The sequence below is a fragment of the Protopterus annectens genome, chromosome 12.part0, assembly GCF_019279795.1.
Source record: "Protopterus annectens isolate FY-2018-M chromosome 12.part0, PAN1.0, whole genome shotgun sequence".
Lineage (NCBI taxonomy): Eukaryota > Metazoa > Chordata > Ceratodontiformes > Protopteridae > Protopterus > Protopterus annectens.
In genome coordinates, this window is record NC_056746.1 from 857,774,246 (window position 1) to 857,795,397 (window position 21,152).

The 21,152-nt window shown below is 44.3% G+C and overlaps 1 protein-coding gene across 5 annotated transcripts in view; it reads left to right on the forward strand.

Moving 5' to 3' along the window:
* ARFGAP1 (ADP ribosylation factor GTPase activating protein 1) overlaps nucleotides 1–21,152 on the forward strand; it is an 800,187-nt gene that overhangs the window by 64,691 nt on the left and 714,344 nt on the right. The gene's annotated exons all lie outside the window — the stretch shown is intronic.

A 21,152-nucleotide genomic window follows, 5' to 3' on the forward strand; every position in this document is an offset into this window, starting at 1 on the left:
GCTTTAAGAAACCCATGTCAACAGGACAGTGAGGCGCGGGTGAGCGTAAAGCCAGTAATCCGTGTACCTTGTGTCCATTATTGCACTGCAAAGGTGAACAGCTTATTCTTGCTCTGAAGTCCCAATTGAAGGGGGCTAATGAACTGGTGTCTTGTTTAAGGTGAACTCTGCAGTGTTTTTCTTTGTATAAGAATAATACCACACAACTATGCTGTTAAGACACAAGTGTTTGCTCCTCTGTTTTTCTGCCCATTTCTTCCTCTGCTTAATAACTAAACAGCTGTCCATGTTTCTGCTTCTGTGTCGCCCTGAAAATTTTCTTACCCAACCCAGCCTTGAGCTTTGCTGTCTCACTGGGCTAAGACACGGCCTGTCTGTAATCTAGATTGAGTCTGTCTGCTGTATCTGTCCTTCTAAACTTACTATTCACAAACCATTTGTCCACTGCCTCAGGCATTTATTATCATAGGCTCATAGGAGGTTATTGGGCTGTTGGCCCCAAGACCTTTACAAGCCTAGCCATGTTATACCCTTGTTCCATTATGGTCCAAGATATATAGTCTGTTTGTGCGTGATTCTAAGATCAGTACTAGTTGCCCCTGTCTGAGAGACATAGGTAAAACCCCTAGTGCAAATGTATGTTTTCCCATCAAGTTGTCCAGGTTATGCTTAAATAGGGTCATTGAGGAGCTCTGTTTTACATGAATTGGGAGTTTGTTCCAGAGGCGTGGCAATTCTGGGAGACATATCTGTCTCTCTGGCATGTCCTGTCAATATCGCAGGCTAGGTTAAAATCGTTAGAGCAAGTGAATCTTACTCAGTTGGATTTGTGGATGTGAAGCAGCTTCATCAAGGCAGGGTCTGAGACTGGTCTGTATGCCAGGCACAAGTCTCCTGTAGGCAGTCTGTACGATACTGAGTAAAGTGATAGGGCCTTCAGTCTATCCATGTAGGTCATGTGTTGTAGGCCCTGAATTGTCTTGGTGAGAAACCTGTGAGGTCTTTCCAGTTGTTGCAGATGTCTGGTGATGTACATACAGAAGGGAGCGTTGTACTCTTTTATTAGTCTGATGAGGGGCAAGTACAGGGGAGTTGTAACCTTCTTAGCTTTGAATGCTGTACCCTTGCTTATGAGGTGTGCAACCTAGGAGGCCTTCCATACTACTGTGGACAACTGATAATCAAACTTAAGGCTACTATCAACTTGCGTTCCTAAATCTTTCACCACCGGGTTTGAACTTGGGGCTGTTATTAATGTTGTAATTAGTAGGGGAACCTCCTTTGCTGAAGGGGATGATAATGCATTTTTTGCGTTTAGTTTAAGTCTGTGGCTTTGACACCAACCATTTGTCTGTGTAAGCCCATGTTGTAGTATGTTGACATATTTGGGAAATTTGATGATTGCACCCAGTATGCAGTCATCAGCAAATCTGGCAAGCCATAGGCAGGCCATCTAGTAGGGGGCCTAGCACAGATCCTTGTGGATCATCACCTGGTAACAGGTCTGCTAGTAGAGGTGGCATCCCCAGTTTTGACTGTATGTGTTCTGTTTGTGAACCAGTTGTCAACCCATCTAGGGATTTGGGGCTTAATCCTCAGCTGGGTGAGTTTCTCAATAATGCTTGAGTGAGGGGTGTCAAAGGCCCTGGCTAGGTCGAGATGTGCAGTGTGAACTGTTTTGCCTTCATCCAGGGCCTTGGTGACATTGCCTTCATCCAGGGCCTTGGTGACATTCTCTAAAAAGTCCACCAGGTTTATCAAGCAAGATCTGCCTTTAACAAAGCCAGACTGGGTCGGGTCAAGAGTTTGAAGGTCACCTATATCCTTGTTAAGGTCCATGGTGATTCTCTCCATGGCTTTGCAGATGACTGGTTATGCTTATGGGTCTATAGTTCCCAGGTTTGGTTGAGGGACCCCCTTTGTGCATGTGGATTACAGTTTCTGTTTTCCACTCAGCTGGGACAGAGCCAATGCTTAGACTGAGATTGAAGAGTGTGCTCAGCTCTTCAACTAACTGGTGTTTTAAACCATTTTAATAAGCAGGCTGGAATGATGTCTGGTCCCATAGATGCTGTGCTTTTGGCCTTGGAAGTGTGGCTATGACCTGCTGTCAGGAGACACTAGGCAGTGGACTAGTGACAGGTATGTTATGGGGTACAGTTGAAGTGGACAAGGGGTGAAGTTTACATCAAACCTGTCCGCTAGTAGGTTGAGTACAAGTGGTACTGTCCACAGCTAATTCAGCAGAAAGCTGGGTCTTCCTTTTTAGATTTCAGACGTAGCTTTCTGTTATTATATAACCTATATGCTGGATGTCCACCAGGGTGGCTTATTTTTTCTTGAGAATCTTGATTTGATCCATTCTGGTATGGCTGAGTCTATACAGCTATATAGATGTTTATACAGGACATTTGTGTACACTTCCGTATAGTGGTCATTGCTGTTGGTGCTGGCAGGGGGTCTGAAACTATTGATGCCATCACTCAGTAGGCTATAGTTTTGCTTTGGAGACATTTTTTAAACCTTTTTGATGCGGAGGGTGGGTCAGGTATGATCGTTACTTCGAACGAGGCTGATTTATGATCTGACTTTACCAGGGAGGGCCCCACAGCAGCAATCCCCCATGTTGGTGAGCACTATGTCAAGGATGTTAGACCCCCTTGTGGGGGTGCTGACCATCTGCTCTAGAGTGTCTGTGTTAACAAAGTCCAGGAACCTTTGGGCGGGTGCGTTTGTGCTCATATACGTTACCCAGTCAATGGAAGGATAGTTAGTCACCCATGACCAGGGTATTTGGCTGTACTGAGAATAATTCAAGTAGGTCCAGATAGGCTGTGTGGTTTTCATGTTTGGTGACTTATAGCTAACAATGATGTGGAGGGGGGTGTCTTTCATACAGCTGGACTTGTAACTCAAGGGAGTCGTACTGTTTAACCAGTAGAGGTGTATGTCTTTAATGAAGATGGGATACTCCTCCTCCCTTGTTTTTTTTCACATTTGTTGTGTGGTCTGAATGTGTGGAAGGCATTGTAGCCCCGCATGACCAGGGTACTTTGTGAGGCCTTGAACCATGTCTCTGTCACTGTGCAGACCTCCTTATTTTTCAGGGTGAGAAGTGCTTTGAGTGAGTGCAATTTGATTTAGACTCCAAGCATTAAGCAGCATAACCCTGAGTTTTTCTGGAGGATAGCTTTACATTGGGAAATTTTGTTCTTATGACTGTGCTTAAAAGAAAGCACTATGGTGGCAGCAAGTATCTTTGCCAGCAACCTAAAGCTTAGCAAAGCAGCATGGTCTGTTGACGGTATCATCCCAGGCTACCAGATGCTGGATCCCCCTGGATTGACACCAGAAGCAAAGGAAGTTGTTGAAGTCCATCATTTTTTGTTTGTATTGTGGCATCATCCTGGATGAGAGAAGAATCCTGCTTAGGGCTAAGGATATACCTGCCTGGAACACATAATCTGAAAGTGCCATCATGTCTCTCTTCATTTAGTCCAGTGAGGTACATCTCGAGTCATTCACTTCAACATGGACTATGACAGAGTCATAAAAGTACTTGTTGAGAGACTTGAGTGCGTACCCGATTTGGCAGATCCTGGCACCAGACAGGCAGCTGGCCATGACCACCTACTTTCCAGCCTAGTGAGGGGGACATCTGTGTGTCTCAGTGTGGAGTTGCCTATGACCAAGGCATTTTGTTTAGATATGTTTTGTCTTACGGGCTTATTGGGTGAGACACCGATGTTTGTGATCTGTATAGTGGGTGCTGTTGAGACTATATTGTGTGCAGAAGATTTTTGCTTGGGAGGTCTTTGCTGTTTTGGTATATTTCTAGTGAGTGCCTCCGCATATGTGGGTTTATGTGTTGTGTACTTGGTATGTGTGGGAGGTGGAGTGTGGGTACTGACAGCATGCTTGGATTTGGTTTTATTTTGCGAGAAAGAGAGCAGTGATTCCAGATTCATAGTATAGATACATCTCTCATATATTGTATTTGTATTTTTTAGGAGTAGCAGGTTGTCTTTATACATGAAGCAATTGCTACATTGCCTCAGGATGCCCATGTCAATCAGGCTGGCTGGAGAAACGGTGGGAAACTGGGCTTTTATTATGTTATGTGTATTCTGTAATAAGTGGTGGAGGGTGGGCTAGGTGGACTAGGTTCTGTTGTAGAACTAGTAAAATCAGCTAATCTATGAGATATTTATGGGTAGAAACCTGTGCCGGTGTCTCAAAAAGAAGAGCTGGGCTGCTCTTTGGGCAATAGTGTGGAACTGTGTTGCACACAGAGAAACAGGGAAGCATTGGAGGGTTCCTTAGCAGTTATCTAGGGAAAATTTGACACTTTAAGCATTATAACCCACAGTCCTGTACTTTTTTAACATGCTGGCTCAATTAATACTTCTCTGATAGTGCTAACTCTGATCCTCACCAATCCTGGTATCACTCTGCTAATGTCCTGGCTTTGCTTGCTTCCACTTTAGGCCGTCTCCCCTGACAAGTCATAGGCCATTATTTATGGATAACTCATCATGTCCACACCCCCCTTCAGCTTTTCCTTTGTTTTATTAAGTCTGTTCCATGAGACTGATTTCAGTGTAATTTGGTCACTGCTGTATCCACTGCCAAGCCTTGCTAACCCTAATGACTTGAATCTTCAGTTTACAGAACCCTATTAGGTGATCCCATGCTCTCCTATCCTACTTTTTTGTCATACCCTTTGATACTACTTTCCATTCCTTTAGCATTTCCCTTTCACTTTCCATTTGCACTCCACTGCTTTCTTCTCTGTCTGTAGGTTTCTTCCCTTCCTTTACAGCCTCACATTTCTTTCCCATCGCTCCAATAACATCCCTAGAAGACCTGGCTTTCTCACGTCTTTGTCCTCTCATTACCCTTCTACTCCTGCAGTTGCTCTTCCATCTGCACATGTTTATCCATCCCTTCTCTGCTTTGTGCCGAAAGGGGGCTCTACTACTGTGTCACCAAACTCTGCCCTCCTCATCTCGTATGCCTGCTGTCATCAGCTCTCTGTTTTCTAGCTAGGATTTGTCTACTTGGGTATCTGTTGAAATCCCAAGTAGTGTAGTTGCAATCCTCAGAGGTTTAGAACTTTAAGCACAAGTTAGAGGTAATCGATGCAAAGTCCGAGATTGCATTATTTCAAAGTACTAACCATATTTAAAGGTACCTCAATCTTTGAGTAACTCCGAGAATTAAAAACATTTCAATGGTATGAGAGCAAGTTTTGCAGTTTGCTATTTGTTGAATTTGCATTTAAGTTTTGAAGTTTCAAGACTTCTAATTTTCTGTACTGTTTTCAATAAAGAGCTATTTCTCTCTGCTTTCTTGTTCCTTCCCTTGCTGTGGCCTTGTACCCAGTCTCCCTTTTTGTCTCCTTGCCAGCTGTTCTTTTCGAATATTTCCTCCTTTTTTGCCTGCCTGCCACTTCCCTGTCTACTTTCCTTCTATCTCTCTCTATTGTTACCTCCTTTCTGACCATCTCTGGCTGTGTATTCCATTTCCTCACCCATCACCATTGTCTGCTTCCTCTTTATCCACCTTGGCTTTTTCCTCATTGCCCTTATTTTTCCTTTTAACTTCTACCTTCTACTCTTTTTTTCCCCTTTCCTGTCTGTCCCCACTGTTTCTGCTTCATTCGGCTGCTATACATGCCTGTACTACTACGATTACCTCTGCCTTCATTCTGTCTTTTCACATTTGGCCTGTTTCATTTTACCTTCTCTTCTCCTTTCTGTTTCCTTTGTTTGTCACCCAGCCAGACGCACCACTCCCATTTCTATCTCCATTCTGCTGCAGAGATATTGTGCATCTTCTGCCACTGCCAAACCATAACAACTATACATTTTTGCCTCCTCTACCCTTCAGCATGTACTTTTCCATTCCTGAATGTCTAGTCTTTCCTTTTTAATGTAATAGTGCCTAGCTGGGCCTTTTTGTTGCGAGTGTTTTCAGTGACCTACTTTAATAAATATTGGATCGATTATGGGTACATAAAAGAACAAACCTATCCAGTTTTAATAATGTTCTACCTAAGTGTAATTCAAAGTAAGCACTAGTTCTGTATTCTAAATGGAGATTCCTTCACACACTGCTGTCCAGATTGTATAGGTCTTTAAATAGCAAACTAGTAACTCCTAATCCAAAACTTCTGTCAGACTTGAGAAAGATTGCCGTTTGCCATTCCATTTCATAGGAAGTGTAACTGAAGTAAATGTATGTGAGTGAATATAAGCACAAGTTATCTGGTGTTGGTTACTTGCAAATATAACTTATTTTTGTAGGTTGTTTTCTGGAATGTGAAAATTAAGTAAACCTGCATGTAATAAGTAATTTCCAAAAATGCATTTCAACAGGCTTTATTTATAACTTTCATCTAAAATGTTTAGTTTTTAACATTTTGCAATACAACACATTCTGTTTATAATAAAAAGTTTCCAAATGTAACTTTGTCACAGTACTACTTGATTTCCCCAAGACCATGTTCTCCATAACTGTTGACTGCAAATGGTCTTAACTGAGAAGAACTATGTGGCAGTTTCGATTTTTCCTGCCAACGAACAATGACCTGTAAAACAGTACATAAGGAGACTGGATAGATGAATCACAAAACCACCAGGAACTCCTTAGACTGAAGTTTTTATATGTGTAAGTTGAGTGCTTTTGTTCTGATATCCTTTGATCTTCATCGTAACTGCCATATTCAAAAAAACACAGGTCTTGTGTAACACCTCATAAAAATCCCATGATTAAAGCTATCCAATTAAAAAGCATATAACAGAATAATACAACAGTTTAATTACCTAAATATTTTAAATAACATTTTAATATTTATGGTCTCATTTAGGTCACGATTCCTATCAGTTGACCATATTAGTTGCAACTTCAAGTCCTTAAGTTCAGTTTGAGGAATTTCTTGTTGCTTTTTGATTTGTTTTTGAGGTTTACAGTTTTCCTGACATGCACTACTTTTTAAGAGTTTGGATAGATGCTAGTTTTTATTTATTTTATTTTTGTTGACCAGAATAGTCAGAGAACCCCTTTTCAGCAGTGGCCCAGGGAGAAAAGTGCCACATAATACAATTACAGTAGGCATAATTATACAACCCATAGTGTGAAAGTAGTGGACTCCCAAGTCAGATTGCTGACCAGTTACGAGTGGAGTCCCACAGGGATTGGTCCTGGGTCCTCTCCTGTTTGGCATCTACTTCTCAGAAGTCCAGGCCAACACGTAGGGACTCTGGCTGACCAAGTTCGCAGACGACTGCAAGCTGGGAGCCATTATTAACCCCCCCCCCCCAGTGATATAGACATCCTACAGAAAGACTTCACTGAGACCAGTGACTGATGTTGAAACCATGGACTTAAGCTTAATCCCAAAAAATGCGTCGTCATCCCCTTTGGGAAAAACTTACTTCCCACTAATTACCACATCAATGGGAGCCCACTGAAGGCGTTATAAGAGATCTGGGGACACAGGTTGACAGCAACCTCTCCTTCGACCACCACATTGCCACTGTGGTCAGAAAGTTGTTCTTTGTGGCACATGTCATTACCAAGGGTTTTACATTCATTAAGAAGGTCATCATCTCTCTCTACTCTTCCCTCATTAGGCCAGTCATAGAGTATAATGCCCCATTTGGCATGTACCTCATTAGACACATGCAACAGCTGGAGAGGCCACAAAAGTACCTCACAAAGAGGATCCTGGGCCTTAAACACATGTCCTACATGGACAGACTCAAAACTCCAGCCTCATATCATCTACAAAGAGGTGATCTCTGCTTGACTTACAAAGCCATGTCTGACCCAGCTCTGTTAGAAATGCTACATCTAAAGAAATCCCAATCCCTCCGCACCACACTCACGAGAGACCTCAAAGTCATTACCACAATCAACAGAACATGCTGGAGGGATAGGTTCATAACCCAGAGACTGCCCATGCTCTGGAATAGACTTCCCATACATGTCAAGCAGAGCACCTCACTGGCCCTCTTCAAGAGAAATCTTGATAAGTGGATGGGAAATAGAAAGTTCACCCCGGGGATCACTGCAGTGGCTCTACTTGATAGAGACACTGGGAGCTATTGTCTGGTGGCACGATGCCAGGGCAGTTCTATGGGCTAAGCTTGTAAAGGCTTCAGGGCTGTTAGCCTAGTGCACACCTATGAACCTATGAACAATTAAGAGTATACATCTTGTATGTTATGGATACATACCCGCTGATTCTGCCAAGCCATTCACTTGGCTGTGGTTTTGCTAGATAGTAGGTAGGGACAGTGGGAATCTCTTCCATTCAGTCATACACATCACTAATAAGATGAGGCATTTTTATACCTAGAGAGTCCTAGTTACTCCAGTCATTTACCTGCCCTTCATTGAATTTCTTCACTTTGACATTCAGAACAGTGTGCAGAAGTCACATTGTGTCAACACCTGCCTTGCTCCTTTGTGATGCTTTGTTTTAATTGATCAGTCAGGTTTATATATGATCAGCCTTTTCAGTTTGGTTAAGGAGTATGCAATTTATAGGCATGTGCAGTTGAGTAATAACATTAGGTGCCTATCTGGATTAAAACACTTATTATAACTTGCATATCCCCCAGATGAAAAGCAACCTGGCTGCTATGTATAGGTACACTTTTTTTTCTACCCTGTTGAATGATATGGAGGTATTTTTATGCTGTTCTATTAAAAATGCATATTTTGAAAATATTTTAAAGTCTGCGTTCAAAGAAGAATTTCTGTATTATGCTCGGGTCACTGTTCCAGTGCAGAAGCTATCTCCATCTTTGTTTGTGCTGCTGATCTTGGACAGTGATCATCATTTATTAGCAGGAATTTATAACTTTATAGTAAAATTAAATATTTTAGATGCAAATTTAATGAGCAAAAACTTAGTTTAATAAAGGAGAAAAAAAGGACATGATATTGAATTGGGTTTGTTTTACATGCAAATAGTTTTTATGGCTCTGTACTAATCAGGTTATTGCTTATATATTTTATTAAACTGCATGGTGAGAGATTTTTTTTTTAATTTATTGATGAGACAGTCCAATTTTGTACCCCCCCCCTGCAAATTACCTTTAAAGGAAATATTTAACTCCACAAAGTTTGAGTGGCTTTGGTATGGTCCTGTAGTGGCTGGCTGGTTTTAGTTTTTTAGGTTCATAACTAGTTACTAAGCATGTAATCCAGGAGCTGATTAAGGAGCCTAGCTTAATTCCAAGTTGTCTCAAAACCCTTTCTGGTTAAGTGACTTCGTCAAGGTCACACAGTAGGCAAATGAAGATGGAAAGATTTCAAACCCTGTAACCTTGGGACAAAGATGCAGCTTATTAAGAAGTCAGCACTTTTATCTTCTGCGTTAACTGCTAGACTTTTATTGAAAATTTTTAACAATGCCATGTATGCTGTATAAGAGCAATGCACCTGTTTACAAATCTTCAATGTTTTCTGACACTGGGAATGTAAATTGTATCTCGTAGTCTGACTGGTATTAATTAACAGAATTTTGTGGTTTATTTTTGCCTTATCTAATAGATATTACACTTGGTTCATTGTTTTGTAGTGCATTGCCAAGCTATCCCATTCCCCATCTGAGGTTATTTTCCCAGTCTCTGTCTATTGATTTAGCTGTCTGCCTGTTTTGGAGAGTTTTTTTAATGTCTTTGATAGTAGATCATACATATGAGTAATACAACTGTGTCTTCACTGCAGTGACTATTGACGGTCCTCATGCTCTACATTTGCAAAGTAAAGCTGATCATTAATTTGAACATAAATTCAAAGGAATAAAAAGGCTTGGGTATCACAGAAGCTGGAGTTGCTAATATAACGAGCCTATAATAACATGAGTTAAGATGACTCGTGTAGTAAGCCTAAAATAATGTCCGTTAAAATAAGAAAGTCTCCACCCTAATTTTGTAAACCACTTGCCTTGATAAAAAGTTGTATTGGTACTAAACTGAACATGGCAAGACCAGACATTCCTATCTGCAGCACCAGTCTCCAAATTCTTAATCAAAGTGCTGAAACATTGCCATTTTTTGTCAGTGGAAATATTCATATCTGCTGGGATACCTAGAAAAGACTGTTTGTGCATGTCAGTTCACAAGTGTATATGTTTTAATGTGGCCTTTTTGGATGGATCCTCTATACAAGTCAGACAAAAAAGCATAAATCCCCATAGGAGATGCAGCATCTCCTGTTATGCCACCCATTCAAGAGTGTCTTGACCCTTTATTCAAGAGGATTACTCCATGTCTAACTATTTTTGCAGGATTACATTTTGTAAGCAGTAGCTTCTGCTTTAACAAGTGATATTTTTGTCATGTGTATTGTATAGCTCCTTTTCTTTAAATGATGAACAAAACAATTGCTTTGGCAAAGGCTTGTAAAGACATAATTGATGTATTGACTCTTTACATTTCAGTAATGATGACTGTATAAGCCTACTTGTATTTTCCTGGTTCGCTGCCACTAGATTAATACTTGCTTACACAGGGGACTCTTGGAGAAAAACCTTTATCATGTGAAAAACAATGCTGCTCCATGCATACCTGCATATGCTTTTTAAAGTTAGACATTGTGTCTGGCATTTATTTTGTCCTTTTTCTTCCCGGTTTTAGATGACTATTATGAGGCAATGCAGAGCAGATGCAACATTGTTACAGAAGTGGGTGATGAATACTTGATACAGAAAAAAGATTTATGAATATTACAGGCATGGAAACAGTTTTGTTTATAAAATATGGAGCATTTATAGTATTGTTGAGGATGAAATGGGAGAGTGATGTCACTTTCTAAGCTATAATTGGGTATGAACAAATGAATCGAGGTAAACGTAATTGATGGGTATACAGAGGTGGAAGACTAACAATAGAGTGGTTTATGAAGGAGAATGAAATCATAAATAAAATGTTATAGTCTCTGAGTTGTGGTACAGTGGCACATGTTTAATGGATAATAAAAAAAGGCAACGTCTTGTGTTGTCACTTTGAGTGTTAACTAATAAGGTAAGGGTGTTTTGTGATATAAAAATAATTATTGAGTGCTTTGTGATGTGATAGTGGCTGCAGTGTTGTAGAAGGGGTGCTGGTAAAGTTTGTGTTGTGATGTATTGTGTTAGGAAGATACGAAAGTGTATGATAGCAGTTTGAGGTGTGTGTAGTTGTAGTTCAGCATGTTCATAGAAAGGTGAAGCTTTATATATGAGATTTGAGAACTGGAGGCCTACAATTTTATTTTATTTTTTATGTATACATCTTGTCAGTTTTCATTCATTCCTCAACTGACTGTTTGGATCCAATCCATCAGATCCGACTTAGCCGTTGCTAAAGCTCATGACAACCAGGAACTCTTGAGCTTCTTCCTTACCCATAATGCACAAACCGCAATTACCTCAGATCTCGTTCGCTGCTCCAGCGAAAAGACGTAGTTTACTACTATCGAGCTTCATAGAGATAAGTGACAATTATATTCCTTACATATTTCCTTGCTGCTTATTGTCTTTCTTGTCAGAAACCTTACCCTACTTTCCGTCAGTTTTGGATTCGAGGATATCCTTATCCTCTGATCCGAAGTAATCCCAGAGAGCTCCAGTTCCTTCAGATCCAGAGAACTCCCGGAGCCATAGTCTGCCTGTCAGAGCCAGGGTGTTGCATTCCATTCTGATTTTTAGAGCCATCACTGCAGCTTGGAGCATCTGTACTGAACAGCTCAGCTTCAGCTTCCACCTAAGGGGTCTTGCCCTCTGAGTTGGAGGGGGCTACGATCCAGAAGCATGTCTTCTTGGGTCCAATGTCTTCTTCTCCAGGCCGCTCGATCTTTGAGGCTGCGAAGAGAGTCTTTTCTGCTCTGGCAGTTCTGAAAACACCTTTCCTGTCATATCCAAAGTTTTCCACCATGATGACCCAGCTCTCAGAGCCTCACCATCTCATTCCACTGGAACAGTCAGTACAAAACATCCAGGCTCCCACTCAGGGAGTTGTAATTTCCTCTTAATAGACCTTCCCAGAACATCCCACTGAAGAGGTCCACAGAAAGAGGATGTGCAAGAGGAAGTACATTGATTCCCAGGAGTAATCCATCACTGAGGATATGGATTTTGATGAGGGCGAAGGGTCCCCACAGTCACCTCCTGAAGATGTCTTGTTTGGAAACATCCTGGAAATCCTTAGAGAGGTGACTGGATGGCCAGTAACCTGATGCCTGAAGAATCTGTTCTCTTGGAGGTTTGTGGTACTGGATCCTCTACTTGCTGGGTGACTCCACCTGCTGACTAGCTCATTGATATAATCTCTCGGCATGAGTGGAAGGATCCAGACACCATAGAACCCATTCCCTGAAGACCAGATAGGATAATGGCATCACACGCCGACAGGCAGTTCTGGAGTAAGGGAGTTCCTGTTGATGCCATCGTCATTGCAACAGTCACCAAGAAGGAACCATCTGAAGAAAGTTCCACTGTCCATCCTCCCAACAGGGAGTCGAGGGCAAAGGAAAGGTTTGGGAAGCATCTATATACCTCATCCACTTTTGGTCTGAGGTCTCTTAACTATTTGGCACATTTTACCAGATTACAAAGGGATTAGATTAATGAGTTAGATACCCTTTCAGGTGCTGTTTGAGGAAGTTCAGGTCTCTAACTTCCCCACCCTGCTACCCTTCAGTCCGTATCCATTTTTTTCATGAGGTTGATCTGAAACGTAGTAGAGGGCATCTCAAGAGCAGTGGATTCAGGCATTTCCGTAAGGAGATGTGCCCAGGTGTGCCTTTGTAGAGCCTTTCAAGTCCTCTTTCATCCATGCCCATTTTGACGGAACATCTTCATTTGGCCCAAGGTTAAGGATACTCTACCTCCAGGTGTGAGAAGAATGGAAAGACCCTGTCTGCTGTGTGCATGCTTTTTTCAGTGCCTCAATGAACCTTTTCCAGGATTTAGTGAGGGTCAGAAAATGTGGTTCAAAAAGTCTCCGGGTTCTTTCCAGGACACACGTGGTGGATGATTCTCCAGAGGTAGAGGAAGGACCTCAAATGGACGCCACTGTCCATGCGGCAAAAGTGGCCTGCAGAATCTGGGTTTCAGAGATTCATTCTTTGACAAACCCTACCAGCACTTCTGAAAGGAGGCCTGATTGCCCACCTCTGGAGGCAGTCTGGGGACAATTTATCCCTTTACCACAGAGCCTGGCTAGATATAACAAAAGATAAATGGGTGCAGATAATTATTTCCAGAGGATATCTAATGCCCTTTTCCCTTCCATCTCCACTTTCAAGAAAAATCCCTGATGTTCCATTCAGTCAGAAGGAACAAGCAGCAATTCAGATATGAAAGTTACTAGAAAAAGGAGTGATCCAAAAGGTCCCGGCAGACCAGATAAAATCCAGAACTTACCCAAGGTTCTCTTTAGTGCCAAAGAAAACAGGGGATTGAAGACCAATTGTGGATCTCAACGAACTAAATAAGTCAGTTCAAAGAACCAAGTTTCAGATGGTCACAGTTCAGTCCATTCTCCCCTTTCTGGACAAGGATGACTGGATGTGCTCTATAGACCTTCAAGACGTGTACTATTGAATAAAGATAAACAGATGGTCCAGAGGTATTTACACATTTGGCTGGGAGATGGTCATTATCAATTCCAAGTACTGCCTTTTGGACTCCCCACAGACCCCCAGAGTGTGTACCAAGTGCATGGCAGTAGTTGCAGCTCACCTGATACTGCAAGGATTCAGAATGTTTCCATATCTAGACGACTGTCTCATTACTCATCCCACCAGGCATCAACTCTTATATGCAAGGAACCAGGATCTCCAGACTTGTTCTCATCTGGTGATAACCATAAACTACAGCAAATCTAGTCTAGAATCAACTTTTAAAGTTTATAGGGGCAATTCTCAGTACAAAACAACTATTGCTTCCCTTCCATTACTGAGGGTTCAGACTATAAGACTTAATTCAAGTCAAAATAATAATCTGCAGCACCCGACTGGTCCTTCAAGCTCTGGGTTCGATAGCAGCAGCAGTAACATTGATATTACTAGCCAGGTTTTATATGAGAATTCTGCAGTGGATGTTAGCTGCTCACTGGGCATTTCTTTATCAACCTGTGTTGTATAAGATGAGAATCACTCACATTTGCAAAATATCTAAAATAGTGGATTCATTCAGACCAGGTTCTACAAGATTATCTATTCATTCCCCTTCAGCCCAAGGCCATAGTGACCACAAACGCTTCCCAGCTAGGGTGGGGGGGGGGGCATTATATGGGGAAGACAGCTCAAGGCACCTGGTCCCCAGAGGATGCTAAATTGCATATAAATGTCCTAGAGATGAGGTTAGTGCTTTTAGCATTATAGGCATTTCAGAATGCTCTCCCTTTAAGGACAATTGCAGTACAGTCGGACAACATGTCATTTGTTTGGTACATCAACAAACAAGGAGGAACCAAATCCTACCAAATGTGTTGAGAAACTCTCAGTGTGTGGCAGTGGGACTCTTTGAGGGATGCTCTATTTCACGATTGGCCCCTTGTATCCTGTACACATAGCCCCCCCCATTCCTTTAATTCCCAAATTCCTTCAGAAAGCTTCCAAGTTGAAGAGCAAAGTCATCCTCCTTGCTCCATATTGGCCTCAACAGGTTTGGTTTCTTTTTCTGTGGCCTCATCTGATTGAACCACCTTGGTTTCTGGATCCAACTCTGGACTTTCTGTCTCACCCGACAGACATGATGCACCAGATTTGACAAACCTCAGACTGACTGCCAGGCTTCTCCAATTCCGTTCATAGCCAGACAACCAGTGTTCTGCTCATCTCTCCGTCATATTTTGATGTCTTCCCATAAACCTTCCTCCTTTGAACTATACTCCAGCAAATGGAAAAGATTTGTTTTTTGGGCTCAAACAACACTGAACCTTTTACAGCTCCCATACATAATATATTCAATGAAAAACGGAACTCACAACTGCTAAAGGTGGCTCAGAGGACATAAAAAAAAAAAAAAAAAAAAAAAAAAATGCAAAAGTAGTCTTGAGCACACCACTGCGGACTTTCTCAATTAAAAACAACACTTTTATTGTTAAGAACTTGATTAAAAATCAAAGATTCAAGTTTGTGAAGCCTTATGAGCGATACTCACTTTCTGCCGTAGCCTTCTTCAGATCATAATTGGTAAGGCCGTCACTTTCATGAATTAAAATAGAGAATGTTAAGTTGTCAATCTCGCCTTCATTCTTGCTGGATGTGTTTGGAGCCGATCCTCGGCTCCGACTCGGCCTATACTAAAGCTCGAGAGCTATTTCTACCGGCTCGAGGCTACCCTATATCCCACAATGCTAGGCGCTAACTACCCAGATCTCGTTTGCCGCTTCAGCTACGAGGTGCGTTTCTTACCGGCTCTGCAGGTTGGATTTAATAATTCTTTAATTTTCTCTATTTTAGTCAGTTTTTCAGATAGTTTTTGTTAGTAACCATCCCATTAGCTCCCTTCTTAGCTTAACTTCCTTCCGGTTCCCTTTAATCCCTTAATTCTTAACCCCTTGTTTGGTTAAAAGGTTAGGCCTTTGGGCCCATTCCCCTTTTCATTAAATTGTCAGGTTAAATTGTTTGTGTGACTGACTTGGATTGTGTTAAGGGGTGTGTGTGTGTGTGTGTGTGTGTGTGTGTGTGTGTGTGTGTGTGTATTTTTGTCCTTTATTAGGATGTCTAAAGACACCAGGGTCTCGGGCTTCAAGAAGTGTGACTCGTGCTGTCAGAAAATGTCGCTGACAGACGGTCACACTTTTGTTTATTGCCTGGGCCCTCTGCACCTGCAGGACTCTTGTTCTGTCTGTCATGCGTTCAGTCCAAGAGTCCTGCAGGAACACAGAAATAAGTTAATTTTGAGAGGCTTATTAAAGCCTGAAGGTTCCCCGGCCAAGTCATCGTCGGGGAAGCCGTCCAAGCCGTCGGTTCCGTGTTCAGAGCCTTCGACTGGGGGCGCTCTGACTGCTTCTACATCGGCTCCGGCTGGAGCCGATATTTCTAAGACACAGTTTTCTTCATCGGCTCCGGCTGGAGTCGACGTTTCTCTAACGCAGTCTTCTACATCGGCTCGAGCCGGAGCCGATGTTTCTAGGACTCAGTCAGCGCCGATAGTTGTGCCGGTGCCATCTGCCAGCCATAAACAGTCCAGGTCTCCGACCTTGGAATCTGTTCATTCGGCTCCGAGGTCTCCCTTACTCTCGGAGCGGAGCCATCGATCCCATTCCTCTAGGTCTTCCAGGCTCTCAGACCATGACCTCGAGAGGGTAGTTAGTAGACTTCTTAAGTCTCAGGCACTAGCCCAGATGCTCCATAGCCCTTCTCAACAGACAGTGGCTATTCCCACTTCATCTTCGATTCCTCCTCCGACTCTTCCCTTGAGATTGGAGCCGGAGCTTGTGGGAGCCGTGGCCGTCGACACGTCGGAGCTGATACCTCCACCTTTCGGCTCCGTCGTTGGCTCCGGTCTCTTCCATGGTCCCATCCTTGGAGGGATCCGGGCGCATGGACTTCCTCGTCGGCACAGAGGGGGGCGAGTGGCATCGGACCCTTGTCCGTCCCCATTCTCCCTCTCGGAGCGTCGGCGCTGGTAAGTTCGGCCCCGACATCGGCTTCGGAGCCATCCCTCTCGGTGCCAGGAGGGGTCCTTATCTCTTCGAAGCGGGGACCTTCTACCCTGCCTGATAGGGGCATCTTTGAAGTCATGAGGAGCGTGCTGGCCCCTGTGCTTGCTCCACGGTCGGCTCCCTCAGCTCCTCCCTCTAAGGTGCCTGCTGCGGTCTCTACCCACCCTCTTATTCCTGACCGTAGAGATCCAACGCCTCAGGTTTCCCCATTGGGAATATGCTCCTCTTCCGAGGTTTCCCCTGATCTATCAGGGGAGCCCCCTTGAAAGAGGAAATGTAAGAGGAAGCATGTGGACTCCCCTGAGTCCATTACATCGGATACCGACTTGGATGAGTCGGAAGGGTCCCCTCGGTCCCCCTCTGAGGATGTCTCCTTTTCAGACATCCTTGATATCCTTAAGCAGAGGGGGAACTGGTCTACCCTTAATCCTTCCGAGGACGAGTCGGTTTACCTAGAGGCGTTTGGCTCTCGCCCTTCCACTTCCTGGGTGTTTCCACCCTTTGACCCCCTTATGGAAGTGGTGGCGCGGAAGGCGTGGACGGCCCCTGATACGATGGAACCTACCCCACGGAGGCCTTCAAAATTCATAACAGCCCCTTCGGACAAACAGTTTTTAGCCAAGGGTGTCCCGGTTGATGCCATGGTGGTGGCTGATCCTTCAGTACCTGTCCATCCTCCTAACAAGGAGTCTAGGACTATGGATAGGTACGGCAAGCGGATGTTTTCTTCAGCGACCTTTGTCATGCGGTCGCTGAATTATCTGTGCCACTTCACCCACCTTCAAAGAGACATGCTCAAAGAAGTGGGTGAGACCCTACAGGATCCAATGGCTGTGGGGTCTCAAGACAAAATCAACTCCCAGCTGGCAACCCTGAATTCCATTGTCAACTCCTCCATGCGGCTTATTTCCTACGCGGCCGATGGGGCGAGTAGGGCTGCAGGCACAGGCGTGGCTTTATGGCATCACAACTGGATGCGGCTTTGTAACTTTGCAGACCCCTTCAAGGCGTCCTTCACTAACTCCCCCTTTGACGGTTCAGCTTTGTTTAGACCTCAGGTGAAGGATACTTTGACCCGATGCGAGCAAGAAGGCAAGACTCTCTGTGCTGTTGGAGTCTATTTTTCCACCCCGTCTAGACCATATCCTAAGGGTCAGAAAGGTAGGAAAATGTGGCTCCGTAAACCACAAGAGGTCGCGCCTGACGTAAGAGGTCAGTTCCCCTCTAGAGGCGGGGGGGCGGACAATAACAGACGCCGCCCTAGGGGCAGAGGAGGTCTGCAAAATCAGGGTAGCAGAGAGTCTCTCTGACAAACCCTTCCAACATCCCTGAGAAGCTGCCCGACTGTCCGCCTTCGGAGGCAGTCGGGGGAAGGTTATCACTGTACCCAGAAACCTGGCTTTCAATCACCCAAGACAAATGGGTATGGTCGATTTTATATTCGAGGGTTACAAAATTCCCTTTATCCACACCCCAACTCCGCCAAAAGGGCCCCTTCCAGATGTTCCACCCAGTCTAAGGGAACAAGCAGTACTAGAAATATCAAAACTGCTAACAAAAAGAGCCATCCAGCCAGTCCCAGCAGACCAACAAGGATCCGGAATCTACTCCAAGTTCTTTTTGGTACCAAAAAAGACAGGGGACTGGAGACCAATATTGGATCTCAGCAGACTAAACAAGTCTGTAAGAAGAACGAAGTTCCGGATGGTCACGCTACAGTCCATTCTACCCTTTCTGGGCCAGGACGATTGGATGTGCTCAGTAGAACTTCAGGATGCATACTACCACATCAAGATGCACAGGCGCTCCAGGAGGTTTCTCCACTTCCGGCTGGGAGCCAGTCACTACCAGTTCAGGGCCCTGCCCTTTGGTCTCACTACAGCCCCCCGAGTGTTCACCAAATGCATGGCAGCGGTTACGGCTCATCTGAGGCATCAAGGATTCCAGGTGTTTCCATATCTAGATGACTGGCTCCTCACTGCCACCACCAGGCATCAGCTTCTCCTCTCCAGAGATTACACCATTCATACTTGCAAAGGGCTAGGTATCTCCATAAATTTCGAAAAGTCTGCCTTGTTGCCTTGTCAGTCTATTACCTTCATAGGCGCCACCTTGGACACCGTCCGGCTCTCCGCAAAACTAACTGAGCAAAGAGTTCTAGATATTCGCAGGCATGTTCACATTCTCCTTTAGAACAACAAAATCCAGGCCAGGTTTGTCCTGGAGGTATTAAGTCTCATGGCAGTAGCCATTACACTACTTCCCCTAGCTCGCTTTCATATGCGGATCCTTCACTGGATGCTTTTTTCCCAGTGGTCCTTTCAACAGCTTCCAATGTCACACAACATCTTAATAAGCCTGTCTTGCAAGAAACACCTTTCTTGGTGGATGGTCTCCCCTCAAGTCCTTCAGGGCAGACCACTTGTTCCTTCTCCCCCGGTCGCCACGGTGACAACGGACGCCTCCCTGATCGGGTGGGGGGGCATTTTCAGGGCAGGACGGTCCAGGGCACATGGCAACTTTTTGAGTGCCACCTGCACATAAATGTCTTGGAGATGAGAGCAGTGCTTTTAGCGTTGCAAGCCCTTCAGGACTCTCTTCCCATCGGGACTATTGCAGTTCAGACGGACAATATGTCCGTAGTGTGGTACATCAACAAGCAGGGTGGAACCAAGTCCTATCCCTTATGTCGAGAGGCACTCAGACTTTGGCAGTGGGCGATCTCCTCTCAGCGGTTTCTGATAGCAACGCACATCCCCAGGAAGTCCAACATCATAGCGGACAGGTTGAGCAGAGCCATTCTCATGCCACACGAGTGGTCTCTCAAGCAAGCAGTAGTGGAAGAAGTTTTTCAGAAATGGGGTCGACCTTGCTGCAATCTTTTTGCAACACCTGAAAACAGCAAGTGCCACGACTTTTTCACTCTCTTTCCGGCCACCTCCCCAGAGACGCTCTAGTCCACGATTGGCCCCGGGGACTTCTGTATGCCTTTCCCCCTTTCCATTAATCACTCAGTTGATTCAGAAAGCTGCCGCTTTGAGAGCCACGATGATCCTCATTGCTCCTTACTGGCCTCGACAGATATGGTTTCCGTTCCTGCATCGTTACCTTTTGGGGCAGCCCTGGCATCTGGACCCAGTGCCAGATCTCTTGACCCATCAGTCGGGACAGCTGCACCACTCCCTCCGATCTCTCAACCTCACAGCTTGGTTGCTCCAATTCCAACCCTAGCCAGGCTTCCCCTTATTTCCCATTCTGTGCGTGACATCCTTATAGCTTCCCTTAAGTCATCTACCAGAAGGATTTATGCCAGCAAGTGGAAGCGTTTTTCCTTCTGGGCAGGAGCTAGAAATATGGATCCTTTTACTGCCCCTATCCAATCAGTCCTAGACTTCCTAGCTGAACTGTTTCACTCAGGGTCTTCTTCCTCCACCATCAGAGTACAGTTAGCGGCTATTTCAAACTTTCATGTAGGCTTCTAGGACTCCAGTATCATGTCCCATAAGCTTTTTAAAATCTTTCTTAAAGGTATCTTTTTGCTTAAGCCCCCAATCAGAGACCCCCCACCACAGTGGGACTTAAATTTGGTTCTAACTTCCTTGATTCTCCCCCTTTGAACCTGCGGCTTCCTGCTCCTTGAAGTTGCTCGCTTGGAAGACTCTTTTTCTAGTCGCCATAACATCTGCGAGAAGAGTATCAGAGCTTCATGCCCTTTGCATTCATCCACCTTATCTAGTTTTTCATAAAGACAGAGCGTCTCTCAGGACTAACCCGTCCTTTTTACCCAAGGTTTCTTCTGAGGCGAACCTAAACCAGACTATCTATCTTCAGTTTTCTTTCCCAACTACTCCAACAGAGCGGAACAAAAGCTGCATTTTCTGGACGTTCATCAACAGCTCCGTTACTATCTGGATGGAACCAAGCAATCCAGGAAATCTGAGCAGCTCTTCCTATCTTATGTGGCAGGGAAGAAAGGCCTTCCAGTTTCCAAAGTAACCCTTTCTAGATGGCTGGCCTCTGTGATTGCTTTCATCTATAACCTCAGATGCCAAAAGCTACCGTCAAGGCCCAGGGCTCACTCAACACTAGCATTAGCCATGTCAATAGCTTTTCAGGCTAGTATACCAATAGATTCCATTTGTGCGGCAGCCACATCTCATTCCAAATTAGACATGGCCTCCCGAAGCCGGGATAATTTTGGTTCCACCGTTCTCAAGAGTCTGTTCCGATGAGCCACCCAGGGTGAAGGTGCTAGGGACGCGGTCCCATCCAGCAAGAATGAAGGCGAGATTGACAACTTAACATTGAGAAGTTATGTACCTACCATAACGTTCCATGTTAGTTGTCTTCTTCTCGCCTTCTTTCTTGCGTCCCACCCCCCCATCCCCCTAGCCTGGACAGACCTAAGGATCCTTGGGGATCTTCTTTCTGCCTCAGTATTAGCCCCCTTTACTATAGGTCTAAGTGTCTTAAGAG